The following is a 9,499-nucleotide window of genomic DNA, read 5'->3' as shown; positions in this document are numbered from 1 at the left end:
AACAGAATGCTTAAATATTTTCCGCCCTTGAGGACATGCTCATTGGCCATTATTATGTGACTTTATGTTTCCATCACTATTTGACTCATTGTTCCAGAGAATTACAAAGGGGTATCCTAAAGAACACAAAGTTTCACAATGAGAATCATTGGCCTGTGTTTGACAGGCTGTCAATAGCTTTGATGGAGACAACATTTTGCTTGAGATAAAAAAAGATTCCTTGCCATTATGTTAATGTAATAACGACATAATTATTGTTGTTTTAGAATAGTTTTGCGTATTTCATGTATGAAAAGACCCAGACTGAACAGACTATGTTGGAAAGCTGGAAAGTGAAAGGTTAAACTGGAAGAGTAGGACACATAGCGATGAAGCTTAATATTTAAAAGAGGTATAAACTACAAAATGGTGTGTGTGTGTGTGTGTGTGTGTGTGTGTGTGTGTGTGTGTGTGTGTGTGTGTGTGTGTGTGTGTGTGTGTGTGTGTGTGTGTGTGTGTGTGTGTGTGTGTGTGTGTGGGGTACATGGACCAGGTCAAGTATATCAAATACCAACCACTGCTCTATGTGATAACCAGCTTTGGGTACAAGTGTAGACACAGCATACTCATATTCTGAAGTCTTGGCCATGTATATAAATGCACCATGATTGGTCTGAGAATTGCTGGAATGTCAAAGAGAAAAGCCAAACAAATTGCCAAATATTGCTCTGTTTCAGCTATTAGAGATGCTATGTGTTCCCCTAAGTGTTCTGTGCTACTTAGCCCCGATATATTTGATTCGCTGTTTTATGTAATATAATTTGTGGAACCAAATAAAGTATTCAAATGTGTGGGCATGTCTGCTCTGATTGGATGATGTCACTCAGCTGTGTCTGCCCCAATCTGCCCAGTAACTGGTTACCATGGTCACCTGCAGCAGGAGAGGGAGGCTCCTGTTCAAAAACTATGGCTCCTATCAAAAACATGACCTGACCAGGAGATTGCGGCAGTTGCGGTTTGTTTAAAGTGTACTTCTTTCTGATCTGAAGAAAGATCCGGACAAATTTAACATGGGAGTCTATTGGGAGCTTGGTGATCACTCAGATCACTATTGGGCCCGAATGATGGGTCCGTTTGATATTATGAAGGCATATAGGCAGACCAGACTAACTTGCTACTGAAATCTTTTGAAATTATTTGAATAGAGTGTATATTTTGGGTTTTAGAGCAGTTTTAAAATATTTTTTCTGAAGGTTTTAAGGAGCCTCTACATTCTAAGTGATGTCACGTACTCTAGCCCCGAAGAGTCCGTCCCATAGATAACCATTATAACATCTAAAACGGCCTGAAAAATGTAACACAACTTAAACATTTTAAAAACTGTAAAAGTCTTTGAAATAATTAAAAGTTTCCCATCATGTGCTGAAAAGGCTGAATGTTTTGATATTCTAATGGTTTCTGTAGCTGAAAGTATGCTGAAGTTATTGAGAGCCAAGAAAGTAAAGAATTTAGATATAAATGATACATGAACACTGGGGGCTTGAATGCGGGATAAGAGAAGAAAACTAGAAAATGCATTTCCTGCTGAAATTGCGTGCGGATGCTGTAAGCCGTGTACATTTGTTGCTGAATTTAGCTGAAAAGGCAGAAAAAGCTGAATATTTCAGTTTCAGTTCAATGGTGTCTGTAGCTGCTTTTAGAAGCAGAAACCAAGTAAGATTGTAGCTTAACCTCGAGAGAACAAATGCAAAAACATTATGATTTGAATCAAAATTGTTACAGCTCAAACTGCCCTGACTGTTGGAAAAATTGAATGTGAAATGTAAAACTGGCTGAGAAGGAACAATTTTGAAGAAGCTTAATATTTAAAAGAAAACGTTTAAAAGAAGGTATAAATAACGTATATAATGTATAGCCTCAATGTCCGGAAATAGCTGAATAATTTAATAGCTGAATGGTTTCTGTAGCTGAAAGTAGGCTGAAGGAGTTAGATATCAGATGTACGTATTAGTATAAGTTCAAGTAGCATTACATCTATAGGGCTTTTATTTTGAAGCGGTGTGTGGTTTGGGGGAGTGCGAGGTGGAGAAAAACTAAATGAGATGTCTGACGTCAATCTGCCCAGCTAAATCACGGTAACCAACTGCAGCACTGAGTCCCATTTAAGAATGCATTGAGGATTATATCTGACGATTTTGCCACCTGTTCAAAAACTATGGCTCCTATAAAAAAACATTACCAGACCGTGAGCATCAGGGAATCCCAATGAACTGATGTATTGTTTTTTGGGGGGGTATTGTGTGTAAAATGTGGAGATGGCAGCTGGAGTTTGTCTAAAGTTCACTTCTTTCTGCTCTGAAGAAAGATCCGGACAAATTGGCAGATCACTATTGGGCCAGAACGGTGGGTCAGTTTGATAAGATGAGATAAGTTAGACCCTCCAGAAAAACGCGGGCAAAAATCCTTGATTATGCGGGCTAAAATCCTTGATTATGCGATTAAACATGCGGGGTCTTTATGTGATTTTATGCGGTGAAATTGCGGGAAGTGGTGAAATATGCGGAAAGTTGCGAAATATGCTAAATATGCGGGGGAAAAGAATAACAATTTTTTTAAATATTGGGCTGTCTTATTTATTCTCTCTAACACACAACGTGCCACTAACGTTAAACCCCTTTCCTATTCAATTAAACACATTCAATGTTTATTTATTGTAAAAGCAATTGGGCTATTTTAATCTCACACACCCCCCCCCCCCCCCCCCACACACACACACTTCTCCGCCTCATTCTGTTTTCATTTACTCGTTCGTTATCTGACCAACTTCAATCTTGTAGGCTACCCACTTCGTTTCTTGTAGCCCTCGAAAGGGTTTTGGAGGTTGATGCCTCGGTGCCTCGGTGAACGTGAGTTGAATGGCTTTCTTGTCCGCAGCAGCAGAAAGCATTTTCGAATGTTTGAATGAATCAAAGTGGGTCGCCACCGTATGCTCCTCCAACACACAGTTGCACGGGGTGCAGAATAGTTTCCCCCCACTTTTTGCCCGGTCTTTAGTAGAAATGTTCGTCGGTAAATGAGATGGATTAGATTTTTTCATCTTGGTGTTTTCTCTATCGTGTGAGCTCCACACGTTCACTCTATACAGAGTTGTTTACATTCTGTGATGCGCGAGCTGATAACGTCACGTCAAGACGAGTTAACTTTTTTTTTTCTCAACTTTGTTTGGAAAAATGCGAGGATTATGCGGCCTTTTGATAAATATGCGGCCTTTTAAAAATCTGCGTCATTTTGCTGATTATGCGGTAAATTCTACGATCGCAGAATCGCGTTTTTCTGGAGGGTCTAATAAGTATGTCGAATACTATACTGTGTGTGGCTTCGCCAGTCACACAGAATATGCAAGGTGATGCCAAAAGCCTAAAGGCTTATCGTGGTTCTCCCTCAGTTTAGATGAAGAAACAAAAAATTATAAAGTTTATTTGAAATGGTTATTATACTTTTCTTTACAGAAAAATATCTCTAGCAGAAGAGTCACTTCTCCTGGGCAACAGTATCTTGTCCTTCACCCTTGTCTGGATGTTCATGGTTGGTACACCGTCGTATCTCATGGCCTGGACGCTGATGTTGACGGAGCGCGATCTGTCTGTGCTGCTCTCACTTTTCAGCACCAGCTTCAGCCTCACATCCTTACCGTTCCTTGGCGGAGTCACCTGTAGCGCACACGTGAGAGGACATAATATTATATATACTGCTGCAGCACCTCTTTTCACCCTCTGTCTGAAACCAGAGCCCAGTCTGCTCTGATTGATTAGCTGGCCGGCTCACGTACAATGTGTTGGAGGGCTAGCAGATAGAAGCATAAGTGTTATGTGATGTCGCTGTGTCACGGAAGTAAACAAAGGAGTCCAATAGAGCGTTTCAGGCAAGGTGGGAGTGTCTGGGAGAGAAACTCCCTCTGGAGGGAACACATGTATTTCAGCCTTTGCAGACCATTTACATGCACAAAAACCTATAGAACACAATACAAGAAAGAGAAAACCTCCTAAAGCATACAAGGGCCTCTTCAAACATAAGAGTAGAATGAGAACAGGTAATATATAATAAGTAGAAGTCTCAAAAAACAAATACAGGGTACGCTACCATTCAAGTCAAAATGAATGAATTCAACACCTTGAATAAATCCTAAAAAACATAAATCATAAATCATGTTACTAAAGCACCACGCTCAATAAGTGAGTCTGTATTGGTGCCAAAACATGAGTCTAAATTCTCAAGAAGTAACTCAGGTCATGTCATTAAATCACGTACACCAGCCAAGTTTCTAAATAATTTCTACAGAATTTCAAAGAAGCTTGGTAAAGAAAATGAAAATATATTTCATGTTCAAGTAAGAATCTCTGTAAGTGCCCATAATGTAATAAAGGTCTGAACGTATAATAATAATAATCATAAAAATGGTGTGCAAATCAATTTTTAAGCTTTTTATGAGAAACATTTTTGACAAATATTTTTTTCCAAGACCTTTGGGACCCTTTTGAGCAACAATAACAATGGAATACCCTTTGATTTATAATATGCTAAATGGTCATAAATGTAATATTTTTCCAATGTTGTCAAAAATAAACTGCGTACCTCATGTCTTTCTAAAAGCAAAAAGAAAAAAACAAGACAAGAAGTACTGTATTTTTGTCGGCCCTCGACAAAAAATAAAATTGGATTTTTCCATTGGATTTTGGAAAGTTGCATAAAACGAGACCTTTGGCAAACACACGCTTTGATTTGTTCAGCAGGATAATATCCACATTAACACCAATTTCTAAAAAGCTGACATTAGGCAATACATTAACAACATCACGGTCGCATGGCTTCACTTCACCATTGCCAAGATATTGAACCACAAAATAATTAAACAAAACAATGGCTTGAAGTCGAGGTAAGTGGTAAAAATGAATAATGAATACACTCTGAATGTTAGGACTCAGTCATGCACCACTCTAAAGGGAAACTTCATGGGGTTTCTTTGATGCAAAATAAAAAAACCTGAAATGTTGAAAGCAATAATATTAAGTTTAACCTAATATTTTTGTATTTAAACTTGATATTATTGCGTTCAACTAACCAAATACAGTTATGTGAAATATGTTGACATAATACATTTAATTAAAGTCAACATCTCCTTTTTTTCTTTTACAGTTTGAACTGTTATTGATTTAAGTAGTAATTCTGTCTTTTTTCTCAGAATTCTGCTCTAAAGGGAAACTTCTGGTAGTGTATGTGACGCACCTCTTCAAAATGCATGATCACTGGCGGGGTTACTGCATCCAGATTTCCTGTGGTCCCATTCCCTGCCTCTTCCCCATCCTCCTCTTCACTCTCATCATCGACTTCCTCTTCACTCTGGGCGCCCTCATCAGTCTCTTCAACCTCAACATTGTCGTCTGTCTGATCGTCCTCCTCGTCCTCCTCCATCACCTCAAACCTCCCCAACTCCTCATCAGCTTTGGAGTAATCTTTGGTGTTGGCATATTTAAAGACAGCCCTCTCCTTCTCTGGTCCTGCAAAGTCAATTTCCAGAGATACCTTCAGCACAGACAGCTGTTTAGAGTGGACCTATCATGCCATATTTGAATAATATAGTGTAGGACCATACCTATATAAGGCATATTTATACTTTTTATTTTTCAAAATACCAAACAGATCATGCATTTTAGCCATTCCTCATTTTGCTCAATTTAACAGTCTTTTCATGGGCTGATTCTGTGAGAACAGCACTATCTACAGGCCTGGCATATGCTCTACAGCGTCTCCAGCGCTTTCGAACTGCAATGTCCGTGGCTGTCTCCTCGTGATTGGTGGAGTTGGCCCAATAGCCGTAGCGCCACTTCTGTGACATCACAGAAGTTTTCAAATCTGGATCAGTTTATATCAGATACGTTGCAGCCCCTTTTTAAGAGATTTGGGTATGGAGGAAAATAGAGAGGGTTGTGTTTTCTGACACTTGGTGAGTTCCCTGGAACACCGGGGACACATTCATGTATAAAAGACGTACAAAAGTGCATTTTTCATGATAGGTCACCTTTAAATAAAGCACTTAGATCTTTTAATTCAGCAAAAGTAGGAATAATAAGTGTGGAAATTATCGCAAAAGTCCTGCAATCAAAACATTACTAATTGTAAAGTAAATGTATACAAGTATTTCCATCAAAAGGACTACTACAGAAAGTATAATTTATCATACTGCACTGGCTCAAAATAACATTTTACTTTATTTTCATTTACTATATATTCTGCCAGGTAGCTTGGGACTTGTATAAATAATAATAATAAAAATATACTGTTGACAGATCTGCTGTTTAAGTGGCCGTGACAGACCTCACGTACCTCACCTACCTCTATTAAACTTACCATTGATAAAAAATGCTAAATTGGCTTTAGTTTGGTTTGATGGAAAGGAAGTATTTCTCACTAATGTCTAACTAGACCAGTGTTTCTCAAACACTGGTCTAGTTAGACCAGTGTTTGACCTTGCTTTTTCATACCAAGGACCACTTAACCAATAAAAAAATACTTGCGGACCACCTAACTCCACAAATATCCAAAATCACATCGTTTTTCTAGAACAGATTACAAATCGCCTGAAAATGGTACAAACAAGTGGCAACATGTGTGATGAAGGTGTTGCGCTGAAACTTAAACTCGCTCCATTGCGGAGATATTCCCGCGAGAGGGCGGAAAACTTAAATGTATTTATTTCAAATGTGAAATTGTACCAATATACCCACGGACCACTAGGGGGCGCTCACAGACCACCAGTGGTCCACGGACCACACTTTATAAAGCACTGTACTAGACATATGAAACCAGACAGAACATCCTGAACTTTTGACCTATGCTCTTTGTGCATTTTAGAATGTGCAAGCAAAGCATGGGCGTACGAAGCATCCTCAATGTGGGGGGGACAAAATATATATATATATTTCCTGTATTCTGGTAAATGGTAAATGGACTGTACTTATATAGCGCTTTATCCAGTCTTTAAGACCCCTCAAAGAGCTTTACATACTACATGTCATTCACCCATTCAGACCCATTCTTACAGAGCAGTGTACCTTACTCTAGGACCTAACATTCACACACATTCACACACCGTTGGCCATGCCATCGGGAGCAACTCAGGGTTAAGTATCTTGCCCAAGGATACATCGACATGTTGACTGCATGGGCTGGGATCGAACCCACAACCTTCTGGTTGAAAGACGACCACACTCCCTCACAGCCACAGTCGCCCTGGTGCATTTTAACAGGTGGTTTGATACTTTTATGTGGCTATACTAGCATGAGGAAATGAGGGTACATTTTGTAATTTCATCCAGTCGTAAAGAAAGGAAACATATTTGATGCAATGTCCGTGGCTGTCTCCTCGTGATTGATGGAGTTGGCCCAATAGCCGTAGCGCCACTTCTGTGACGTCACAGAAGTGTTCAAATCTGGATCAGTTTGTATCAGATACGTTGCAGCCCCTTTTTAAGAGATTTGGGTATGGAGGAAAATAGAGAGGGTTGTGTTTTCTGACACTTGGTGAGTTCCCTGGAACACCGGGGACACATTCATGTATAAAAGACGTACAAAAGTGCATTTTGCATGATAGGTCACCTTTAAATAAAGCACTTAGATCTTTTAATTCAGCAAAAGTAGGAATAATAAGTTTGGAAATTATCGCAAAAGTCCTGCAATCAAAACATTACTAATTGTAAAGTAAATGTATACAAGTATTTCCATCAAAAGGACTACTACAGAAAGTATAATTTATCATACTGCACTGGCTCAAAATAACATTTTACTTTATTTTCATTTACTATATATCCTGCCAGGTAGCTTGGGACTTGTATAAATAATAATAATAAAAATATACTGTTGAAAGATCTGCTGTTTAAGTGGCCGTTACAGACCTAACGTACCTCACCTACCTCTATTAAACTTACCATTGATAAAAAATGCTAAATTGGCTTTAGTTTGGTTTGATGGAAAGGAAGTATTTCTCACTAATGTCTAACTAGACCAGTGTTTCTCAAACACTGGTCTAGTTAGACCAGTGTTTGACCTTGCTTTTTCATACCAAGGACCACTTAACCAATAAAAGAATACTCGCGGACCACCTAACTCCACAAATATCTAAAATCACATCGTTTTTCTAGAACAGATTACAAATCGCCTGAAAATGGTACAAACAAGTGGCAACATGTGTGATGAAGGTGTTGCGCTGAAACTTAAACTCGCTCCATTGCGGAGATATTCCCGCGAGAGGGCGGAGAACTTAAATGTATTTATTTCAAATGTGAAATTGTACCAATATACCCACGGACCACTAGGGGGCGCTCACAGACCACCAGTGGTCCACGGACCACACTTTATAAAGCACTGTATTAGACATATGAAACCAGACAGAACATCCTGAACTTTTGACCGATGCTCATTGTGCATTTTAGAATGTGCAAGCAAAGCATGGGCGTACGAAGCATCCTGAATGTGGGGGGGACATAATATATATATATTTCCTGTATTCTGGTGCATTTTAACAGGTGGTTTGATACTTTTATGTGGCTATACTAGCATGACGAAAATGATGGGTACATTTTGTGATTTCATCCAGTAGTAAAGAAAGGAAACATATTTGATTATTAATTCAGAGCCGTCTTTGAATGAATAAAAAGCAGTTTAAATGCCCATTTTTTGTACGTTTATATACAACAATAAATATTTATGAGTGCGTTGAGAGATATTGTTGTGGAGAGTCATTTATATATAAATCGCAAAACACATTTGTGAATCCTTCTGTGAGCATTTATTAATATTGAGACTGATCTGACTCCATACAGATGTTAAGTTCACCTAGGAATGGTATCATTGACTTAAATGTTCAAATAAATGTTGCTCTTCCGTCTATATTGATCATAGGATGCCCCTTGACTGAAATGTTTCCTGTTCAATATCCCCACTGATTTCCTTAGAATTCTGGGATGAGAGTCCACATCACAATTTACTCTAAACTGTCATTTCCCTTTCGTCACTCACCTCAGCAATGGACCTCTCTCCACTGTCCCTGTGTTCTGCCTCTGACTCACTCTCAAGCGCCTAGATGTCAAGAGAGGTGGGGAAGTGATCATTATTTATTGAGCAGTATACTCTTTCACATTGAATCATAACAAGTCATACTGAATGTAAATACAACTGACTCTAAAGTAAGTCCCAGTCTGTGACATTGGACATTTTGAAGACTTAAACTCCCAAGTAGTAGGTAGAATATTAGCTATGTAATGTGCACAGAAAATAAATAGTTAACTGAATACTGGGATGGAAATTGCCAGTTAAACATAAACACACACAAAAAGCTTCTGAATGATAAGAAGTATAATTAAAATATAATACACATTACCATTTTGAGAGAGAGTACCGAAGTTAAAGAACTCAGAAAATAATCTCTCACGGCCCGTCCACACAGCAGCGTTAAAAATATCTTCCA

General features: G+C 38.7%; 1 pseudogene across 1 annotated transcript in view; it reads right to left on the bottom strand.

The window, feature by feature from the left end:
• The window catches only part of LOC307038840 (protein-glutamine gamma-glutamyltransferase 2-like), a 69,677-nt pseudogene that overhangs the window by 23,506 nt on the left and 36,672 nt on the right, over window positions 1-9,499 (bottom strand). The window contains exons 10-11 of the transcript XR_013810658.1: window positions 5,263-5,534; window positions 3,546-3,689 (exon numbers count right to left, since the gene is read on the bottom strand). The product of XR_013810658.1 is annotated as a protein-glutamine gamma-glutamyltransferase 2-like (transcript). The remainder of the gene's footprint in view (window positions 1-3,545; window positions 3,690-5,262; window positions 5,535-9,499) is intronic.

This window comes from Notothenia rossii, assembly GCF_949606895.1.
Source record: "Notothenia rossii genome assembly, chromosome: 5".
NCBI lineage: Eukaryota > Metazoa > Chordata > Actinopteri > Perciformes > Nototheniidae > Notothenia > Notothenia rossii.
Note: the sequence above shows the minus strand (reverse complement) of the source record. Positions and strands in the feature narration are given on the sequence as shown.